Here is an 8,863-nt window from a genome sequence, read left to right on the forward strand (position 1 = left end):
AAATAATACTGCCTATAAAATGAAACTACTTTAATTTTAAATATTGGTATCTGGAAAAGAAAAACTAGTTGGAGGAAAATAAGGAGTTGGCAACTGAAATTTCGGTCCATATTCTAGAATGGTTAGTGGCCTTTCAGATCTCTCTTGTCCATGGTGTTTAACATGCCCAACATGGCCATTATGGCGACTGTCCAGCATCATGAAGATGTTTCAGTGAAGGCTGGAGAGATGGCTTAGCAGGTAAGAGCACCAACTGCTCTTCCAAAGGTCCTGAGTTCAAATCCTAGCAACTACATTGTGGCTCTCAACCATCCGTAATGAGATCTGACACCCTCTTCTGGTGTGTCTGAAGATAGCTACAGTGTACTTACATATAATAAATAAATCTTAAAAAAAAAAAAAAAAGATGTCTCAGTGACAGGAAATAGGCAAAGTGAAGTAGAAGAGGAATAAAGGGGGTGTTGAGAACGTGGCTGTGTTCCCAGGAAAGAGACTGGGTGGGGTACAAACTCTGGGGTATAGGGCCTGTAAGGAGGAACAACACAGGCTTTAAGGCAAAGGACCGGAACAGAAGACAAGACCCAGGAAAGCATCTGCAGGATGCTCCACAGCTGAATTCAGGGCAAGACAAGATGATAGAGTTACCAGAGCACAAGAAGTCCTGGCACGAATGAGCGAGGTTTGTTTTATATATCCTGGGCTGGCCACACCTGAGTTGTATGTGCCAATGGATGGGGAAGAAAGCTCAGGGTTACATTTCTGATCCTGAACCTAAATTACGACAGGCTTAGCATGGGCTCTGCTTAGGCAGGCTGGCTCTCGTTCATCTTGGTCATTCATGACTTCTTCCATTGCCACCATCCAAATAAAATACTATCCCTGTTTTTATCTTACGCCTGAGGTTACAGCCAAGTGCCAAGCATGTTTGGATTCCTCACATTCTGACTTTATAACTGAGTGTTCTGTCTTCCCAGGATTCCAACTAGAAATAAAATGTGTAGTGTATGTATTCATTCAACCAACCAAATGCTGATGAGAGTCAGGTACTGTCAGAGACCCAATAGAAACACAATGAACCTGGGCTCCTTGATCCTCTGCACATATTAGAGCATATGAAACAAATACCTTTAGAGACAAATTTTAGACTGTTCTAGCTTTAGAGATAGCCTGGTCATTTTGAAATAAAGCCTTAGTGGGCACATGTTAAATTTGAAAATCAATGGACAGAGTTGTTCTGAACACTGTAGGATAATGGAAAGAGGAAAGAAGCTAGAGATTAACGTATCACACCCTAGTCTAGCTAGACCAAGGTCAACTTCTACTTCTTAGAAGAACTCCCTAATGGAAAGATCAAAACAGTCTTCAGTTACCACTACCAACAGCAAAGCCCATGTCACAGAGCAAATCTTCATAATTACAGGAGAAAATTGCAAACTCATAAAAGTAATGCTTCAGAAGGCCTAACTAGAGCACACACTGCCAACTACTTGAAGGCTACTAGTCCCTTTAGAACTAGAGTAGGGATCAATGATATTCTAGGGAACGACCTGAGCCCAACTTTAGGAGTGAATATTTCAGTTCAAACTTTATCTAGAACCAAGCAAAGGCATTTCATTGTAACACTGCTATACTTCAGATTACACATATGCTTCATGACCTAAAACTTTTAATCCACAGGACAGCGCTATTAGGAGGTAGTAGGGTTTTTGTTTGTTTGTTTGTTTGTTTGTTTTGGTTTTTCAAGACAGGGTTTCTCTGTGTAGCCCTGGCTGTCCTAGAACTCACTCTGTAGACCAGGCTGGCCTCTTAACTCAGAAATCCGCCTGTCTCTGCCTCCCAAGTGCTGGGATTAAAGATTAAAGGCATGTACCACCACTGCCTAGCAAGAGGTGGTAGATCTGAGAATATACCTGGTGGGAGATTCATTGGTCATGGGTGGTGTTCACTCAAAGGAGATTGTGGGATTCTGGGCTCCAGCTATGTTTGAGAATCTACCTGGTGGGAGATTCACTGGTCATGGTGGTATTCACTCAAAGGGGATTGTGGGATTCTGGGCTCCATCTGTTTGCTTATCCATCCTCATTCTCCACTCCAGCACCCAGTGTTCTCAGCAGAGGTCCAAAGCAATGTAATGGAACCTCTGGTACCCTGATCTCAGTACCATGATCGGCTCAGCCTTTTCCCTTGGCAACTTAATTGCCAGTGTAGTTCATCACAGCCAGGGGATGCTAATACATGTCACAGAGGACATTGAAAGCAGTGCTTGTTTTGCTCTCTTGCTGTTTCCTTAGTCCTGGCAGAAAGTCCTGAGATGAAGCATCACCCAGGCAAGCAAGGCTAGGACTTTATTCGTTTATTCTGATATAACTACATTCTTTTCACTAATAAGAAAAAATCTGAGAAAAGCACACAATGGTATCACCATGCTTCCTCTCCCTCTGCAAGCAGCCCTGTGATTATCCTGTCTGATTAGAATCCTGTGGCCAGGGAGTGGGGGCCTCCCTGATCCCAACCCCAGGATGCAATTAGTCCAACCTGATTCTTCTGCTTCATACAAAATGTGCTGATGCTTAATCTGAAAAAAGAAACAAGATAAATCCAATAATTATGGCTGTCTCTAGAAAACATATCCCAGAGCTCTTTGTTGACAGTTGTCAAATTCCTTTGAGGGCTTCTAATAAAGGGTTATTAAAGTAGAGGAGGAAAAGAGAAAAAAATAGGTTTCACTTCCAGCTTAGACCTGAACTATGAGCTCCAGCGAGAAACCATGCAGCTTATATCTTCTGTCTCTCAGTTGTCCACCAAAAGATATGAAGCTGCAGCTGGAGAGATGGCACAGCACATAAGTGCCTTGTTGCTCTTGCAGAGAAGCCAGATTCAGTTCCCAGTACTCATATGATGACTCATCACCAACTGTAAACTACAGTTCCAAGGAATCCAAAATCTTCTCCTGGCCTCTGTGGGTACCAGGCACATACACAAGGTATGCAAACACATACACACACACATACACACACACATATATATGTATGCACATATATATGTATGAATATATAAAATGGAACTGGATGTACCATTACATTGCTTTGGGCCCCTTCTGAGAACACTGGACAGCTGGAGTGGGGGATGTAGCATATATATATATATATATATATATATATATGTACATATATATAGTACATATACATATATATGCACTAAATTATACATATAAAATATCTAAAAATTATCTGAGACAAGGATTCATTCTAACTCATAAAATATGCCTTATCCAAATATACCAAATATTCATAGTAGTTGATCTGTTTGAGGAAATTCTAGAACATGTGCATGTCAATTTCTGAGGTGCACCATCAGAGTCATTTGTAATGATGGAATGCTGGCCAACCAAGGGACTGCAGGTATCAGAGTGAAAACTCTGTGTTCTAAAGGTAGACTTGTGCTGATATCTATTGTGGGCCTAAACGCAAATGAGTAAAACTGAATTCAATAACTGGAAACCCTTTAAAGACTTATAGTAAGTTTATAAACATGTCTATAGGTTCATAAATATTCAGTGTGTCTTTATCGAGTATCTCATAGTAGTTAAGGGTATTGATACGCTGTAATTTAAGTAGCCCTGTAACACCTATGATCTTCCATAAAAAAACATACAACAAAAAGACTTACTAGACTCAAACTAAGTAAATGCCCATCAATATGGTATGAGAGACATACGATACAAAATTATACCCTGGGATACAGCAGCCTGTGGAATGGGAGACTTCTCCTTTGAACCTCAGACTTACTTTTAAAAAAGTAAGGATATGACACCATCTCTTAAGTCTAGGAATTCTGGTTCTCAAAGTGCTATGGTGTCTGCATAGAACCTTAAGAACAGAGGAAATGGAAATGATGTAAAAAGGAGACTTTGGAGCTGGCCAGATGGCTCAGCGGGTAAGAGCACTGACTGCTCTTCCGAAAGTCCTGACTTTGGATCCCAGCAACCACATGGTGGCTCACAACCACCCATAATGAGATCTGACACCCTCTTCTGGTGCATCTGAAGACAGCTACAGTGAATTAGGCCGGAGTGAGCCAGCCAGAGTGAGCAGGCCAGAGTGAGCAGGACTGGCCGAGGTCCTGAGTTCAATTCCCAGCAGCCACACACATGATGTCTCACAGCTACACACATGATGGCTACACACATGATGGCTCACAGCCACACACATGATGGCTCACAGCTACAGTGTACTCATATATATATAAAATAAATAAATATTTTTTTAAAAAGGAGACTTCAAACGTCGGAAAGGAGATTTTTCAACAAAGCAGTGCTCAAGCCATATGTTTTAGGGTGCACTATCCACAGAAAGCTGTGGTTTGCACATTCTATAAAATAACTACATCATCCTTCAGTTCTGAATTCATTTCCCGCATCCAGTCCCACTGAAACTATCCTATGAGCTCTCATTTTACCACAACAAAACTGAGCTTGGGAAGAATAATGGAAGTCCCCACCAAAACTTAGAACGACCACAGGACTCACTCAGTCTTTCTGACCCAAGGAAGATCCCGAGTGAAAATCAGCGTCCTGTTTCCAGAAGTTGGCTGTGGATCCTACAAGTGCCCTAACAAAACAGCAGAGGAATATAGCAGGCAGCTGTGCCCAGCAACACAAACAGGGTTGTCGCTGTCTGTGGTTCAAAGAGTGGGCAATGAATCCCAGGCCCGTTCCCAGTCACATAAACATGAATATCGATGGCGTTTCTAAACAACTGCCTGGAAATACCACTACAGAGCCAAACATGGGTGTTTTCTAAAGTTCCAGATACTTTCAAAAGCTGTGATAAATCTTTCAACTGGAATACGTTCATCTAAAGCCACGAGCACCACCTGTAGCCTGACCTAGGCCACCTAAAGGCTACGAACATCCCTGAGCTATCCTAAGACTAGCCGATCATTTGTTTCCGCCTCTAAATATCCTGTATTCTCTGGGAGAAGAGGAGAGGACAGTATTTCAAGGTGACTATTTCAGCAGCCTGCTCCTGCTGGGAGAGGGGTAAAGGACCCTGCAGGTCACCCGGTGCTGGCGCAGGAGGCGCCCACGCTCTCCGGTGCCGGGTGCTAACCGTGCTCTCTGCTCGCTCTCGCTCCCTCCCGGGTGTCCGGTCGCGGCAAGCACCGACCTACCAGCGACAGCACTTTGTAGGTGTTTGGGTCTTTGGCTGTGCGGGCGCGCTCCGCCTTCTCCAGCGGCTCCTCTCCTAGGTCCATGGGCGCCAGCAGCGAAGCTGCGGCTGGAGACTCGGGCTCGCGGCCGTTTCCAGCTGGCCCGTGCCGGGGCCCGTGCCCTGCCTGGTCGCCGTCGCGCTCCATCGCCCCGCTCTGCCCCCGCGGGCCGAGCTTTAATAGGCTAGCAGCCTCGCCCCGCCCCGCGCCGCCCCCGCCGGACCCTTGGCTCCCAGCCCTCCGCCAGCGCTTCGGCCCGAGCCGCTCAACGCCCCGGGTATTTGGCTTCCTGTCTGATTTCGGGCCCTGGGCGCGTGGGCTATTTTGGGTCCCTGACGTGGGCGTGTCTTTAACTTCCACCCCAAACCCTGTCCCCGCCCGCGATCGTGGTACCCTACGAACCCTTGCAGGAATCGCCCCGGGTAGCCCAGCAAGGGCTAGACTGGAATCGCTGTGTGGTCTTGCGAGGGCATGAGATCATGGAACCCCAAAATAGAGCCGTGAGAGGATGCAGTAGCGGCCCCCGAGGTCTCAAAGGCGGGACACCGGTGGCGGAGAGCAGACCTGAGCGCGTTTCAGCAGGGAAATGCAAATGAGCGCGTGGAGAGGTGACTTTCTTCTTCTCCCACGAGTGCAAACAAAAATTCTCTGCCTGGAGCTGCTAAACGTGGGACACTGCGTTTACCCAATACTGATGGTTTTGCACAAACACATATATGGGATATGTGGCATCCAGGGTTGCTATCTTAATATATTTACTTATTAGCTATTTTAGACTTCGGAAGACTTCCGGGTGTCTGTGTCTTGCTCCTCCGAGGTCGGCACTTTAATACCTGAGCAGTATCAAGAACTCTAACTCTATTTGATGCAGCCCCAAAAAGCAATCTCTAGTTTATTTTTTATTATCATCACCACCACCACCAAGTTAGCTTGCAAACCACCCATGAGAAACAGGTTCACTATTTCATACTCAAACATACTTTTTTTACCCCAAACTTGGTTCTGGTTTTTTTTTATTTGAATGTTTCCAGAAACCAGATTGAAGGCCAAAGTTTTGCTCCATTGAAACCGGCCAAATACATGTCAAACTTTCTAAAAGTGCTCAACAGACAGTTTCCAAAGCGGCCTTGAGTGTAAAAGAAAAAAAATCAGTGTAACGTCGGCAACCCAAGCAATTAATGACGTTTATACAGTCCTCATTGAAAAAGCCAGTGCTGTCTGCAAGGTTACAATGGCTGAAGCCTCTGAGGACCACCAGGAGCCCTATAGACAAGACAGAGAGCGAGCTCATTGGCCTGTTAGCAACAGTTGCCAGGGTTACACAAGGATTATATGTCTAAGGTGGACATAAGGTGGACTCGGATTTTTGTAAAAAACAAGCAGGAAGTTTAAATGTTTTTGTGAGCTTTCTAGAAATGTTGTATACACACACACACACACACACACACACACACACACACACACACACACGGTCTTTAAACACTTTTGAAACCAAACACAATGTAGCACATCTGCATGGTGGACCTGGGAGACAGGCCACCAGGATGTGGCTTCTGCCTTGTGTTGATGCCTAGTCTGCACCGTGGGGTTTTATAAGTAGTTATGAAAACCTACTTAAAATTCTAAAATCAGAAGAATACAACCATGTCCAGCATGCCGTTCATGTTGTTTACCCACACACATTACACTGTCTTTGATAAAGTCTTGTCTAAGTCTTGTTTATTCTGAGTGGTTAGGGCCACAGCATCTTATTCCAAAGTATAATAAGATCACGGCACATACAACATCAACATGGGGCTGGAGCGATGGCTCAGCGCTTAAGACTGCTCTTCCGGAGGTCCTGAGTTCAAATCCCAGCAACCACATAGTGGCTCACATCTATCTGTAATGAGGTCAGATGTCCTCTTCTGGTGCATCTGAAGACAGCTACAGTGTACTTACATATAATAAATGAATAAATCTTTTTAAAAAGCAAACAAAAAAATCAACATGGCTTCTCTGAGTACACCTAATGTGAGAAATTAGTGTTTGGTCTCTAGGTCTAAATCATCGCTTTCTGGAGCTAAGGATTCAACTTAGCACAACAGCAGAGATGGTACTCTAAGAATGGAAAAGACTTTTATTTTACTAAAACTTGTAAATATTTAAATTTGCCCATCTTGGTACCTTAAATGATAGGTGTTCCTAAGGCTAAAATACCAAACCAAACCATCCCTGTGCACTGGAACTGTGCCACCTCAAAGCTGAGAAACATCCCTTGCTTTTCAACTGATGAGTTTAGCAGCAGCTGCTACATTCTCCAGCTCTGGCCTCTTGGCCAGTCGGACACTGAAAACATCAAGGTAGGCCTAAGAGGAGAAAGCCTTGGAGGGCACTCATCTGTATGAGGCCCAGGAAAAAAAAAAATCTTGACTTTTGTTTATTTTTAAAATTTTGTACAACATCCTCATTTTTCTTTCCTTTGTTTTTTTTGTTTTGTTTTGTTTTAATTTCATTGTGGGTGGTTATGAGCCACCATGCAGTTGCTGGGATTTGAGCTCACGACCTTCAGAAGAGCAAACGGTGCTCTTACCTGCCCAGCCATCTCACCAGCCACCTCTTTCTTTTGTTTTTAAATACAACCCTCTGCAGCAAAGGCTGGGCGACTTTGAACATATTCCTAGTCTCTGACCTATATAAACTGATAGGAAGTTTCACTTTTGTCTCCAAGTGCCTTTTGATTGTTCTGCATTTCTCCCAACTTTATCTGAACATTCCAGTCCATTCTTTCCATAGTTAAATAACACAATCATCATGCCTACACGAATCCAGAACTATTTCATGAATTATGTGTATTTTATACATAATCTTGAGGAAGAAATCTGCTTTGGTGCATGAGTTCAACAAGAGAGGAAGGCAATTCTTCACAATAGGGCTGTACATACTCTTTGCCACCACCAACACCTCATCTCCATTCTTTCTCGTATCTCTCTCAAATACCTGACATTGATAGACAACTAAAATTTATTGACTTGCCAGGCGGTGGTGGCACACGCCTTTAATCCCAGCACTTGGGAGGCAGAGGCAGGCAGATTTCTGAGTTCCAGGCCAGCCTGGTCTACAGAGTGAGTTCCAGGACAGCCAGGGCTACACAGAGAAACCCTGTCTTGAAAAACAAAACAAAACAAAATTATTGACTTTATAAAACGTGATAATATTTATTAATTATCATTAATAAATATTATAATAATATGTATTGCTATTTATTTATTAATATTTATTAATATCATTGACACCTTATTAGTAAAATTTCCTTGGTTTTACTAATGTGCTTATTATATCATTTATCCATATGGTTGAGTAGCTATTAACATGTCCAGTTCAGAAACCTGTCCATCATCTGAGGAAGTTTCTTCCTACACATTTATAGTCTAAAACTTGCTTCTGAGTGAGAGAGATGGATCAACGGTTCGGGTACATATTACTTTTGCAGAGAACTGGAGTTCACTTTCCAAATTACACCTGCTTATAACTCGAGCTCCAGAAAACCAAATGCTTCTGGCTCCAAAGGTTCTGACACTCATACACACGCACACACACACACACATGCACACACACACACACATACACATACACGCACGCACGCGCACACACACACACACACATACGCACA

At 43.7% G+C, this 8,863-nt stretch overlaps 1 protein-coding gene and 1 long non-coding RNA gene across 2 annotated transcripts in view; both read right to left on the bottom strand.

The window, feature by feature from the left end:
- Nucleotides 1–5,716, bottom strand: part of LOC116097846 — a 33,692-nt gene extending 27,976 nt beyond the window's left edge. Inside the window, exon 1 of the long non-coding RNA XR_004121580.1 lies at nucleotides 5,614–5,716. This is a non-coding gene — a long non-coding RNA (uncharacterized LOC116097846). The remainder of the gene's footprint in view (nucleotides 1–5,613) is intronic.
- The window catches only part of Enpp1 (ectonucleotide pyrophosphatase/phosphodiesterase 1), a 145,780-nt gene that overhangs the window by 90,510 nt on the left and 46,407 nt on the right, over nucleotides 1–8,863 (bottom strand). The window lies entirely within an intron of this gene.

This window comes from Mastomys coucha, unplaced genomic scaffold (assembly GCF_008632895.1).
Source record: "Mastomys coucha isolate ucsf_1 unplaced genomic scaffold, UCSF_Mcou_1 pScaffold2, whole genome shotgun sequence".
NCBI lineage: Eukaryota > Metazoa > Chordata > Mammalia > Rodentia > Muridae > Mastomys > Mastomys coucha.